Genomic DNA, 1,567 nt, shown 5'->3' with positions numbered 1-1,567 from the left:
CTTCAGATCACGTACTTGTCAGTCTCTAATCTTCAGTTTCAGTCTTCGACGGTTGCTGAAGGTTCTTTGGTGTGAGTGTTGTCTTATTGAAGTATTGTGGTCTCTGATAGATTTACAATGCAAGTTCTTCAGCGATCACCGAACAGACTCAGTAAAAATCGCTGGAACTAAAAATACAGAAACATAAATACAACGTATAAGTGAAAAGGGATTATCATCAAATCACTGAGAGAGAGGATCAACAGTATCCATCAAGAAGACAAAAATCACACCAAAAGAACCTTCAGCGATGTCAAAGATAAAGCTGAAGATAGAGACAGGCAGTTCGTGATCTGATGCGGTTTTTCAGTGATAACAAGCATGTCTACAATCAAGTGTAAAGTATGTTCAAGATTCAGCGAACACTGAAGAAACTCTAGTGTTATGCCAGTGCCATTGATCAAATGAATCTTGATATGCAATATTAAATTTTTCCTTATCTTCCTTCACACAAAGGACAATCCCATACCTCTCAAAGTAAAGCACTGTACGGAGTCACTCTATTGTCTCTAAGCGTGTTTAATTACTTTGAAAGATTACTGTTCATATACGGCCAAAAGCTTGTATATTTGAAGACAAATGACAAGATCACCTCTAGAAATTTTTCACGTGTTGCGTACCTTCTGACTTGCATTTAATGCAATGGGTATAAATAGCAATGGAGACTCTTTTCTTCACATCCGTGAAGCTAAGTTCACTTCAAGCGAAGAATAGGTTATACATGCAAAACTAATCTTACTTTCAAACAAAATTATAGCATCTCCTAATCAAGTCTTTTCTCTCTTGTTTTTTTGTATCTTGTGTGCTCTTTAGATTACTTAGATAAGTTATGGATCTTATCTTCTTTCGCAAACAATCTGTAAATTCTGTATTGATCTTCTCATTTCAATAAATGATTTTTTAAAGTGAATTTTTGTGTGTTTGTAGTCATCCCCTTTCTACAAAGTTTGTAGCCATATTAAAATCTAATACAAAAAATTTAGGTGTGAGTTTGGTTGCCTTACATTAATGAGTATATAAATCAATGACATTGCGTCAACTCATGAAGTTTGATTCGTATCGTTGTCTTATTTATATCACCCTCTTTTACAAAATAAATGCCTTTCGACCAACCCTCAATAGAAAGTTTTTACAAAACATGACATAAATCTTTATATATATATATATATATATATGTATGTATGTATGTGTGTGTGTATATATATATATATATATATAAAGAAAAGTATAAATAAGTAGTCTAAAGTGTCTTACGATTTTTTTTTCCTTATCACGTGATCCCAAGTCTCTCTCTCTCTCTCTCTCTCTCTCTCTCTCTATATATATATATATATATATATAAGATCAAACGAGAATGATATTTATTCAAAAGAATACAAGAATAATTCTCGACCAATCATTTCATTAAATAATACCTTAAATAATTAATTCTAAAAATAAATAAGTGGTATAAAAGTAATTTAGTTATATAAAGTTTTAAAGTATTTATTTAAGATTCTACTTTTACCATGTTTATAATTTTAATATG

This window comes from Cynara cardunculus (genome assembly GCF_001531365.2).
Source record: "Cynara cardunculus var. scolymus isolate 2C chromosome LG 3, CcrdV1, whole genome shotgun sequence".
Classification (NCBI taxonomy): domain Eukaryota; kingdom Viridiplantae; phylum Streptophyta; class Magnoliopsida; order Asterales; family Asteraceae; genus Cynara; species Cynara cardunculus.
This window is presented reverse-complemented; position numbering follows the sequence as displayed.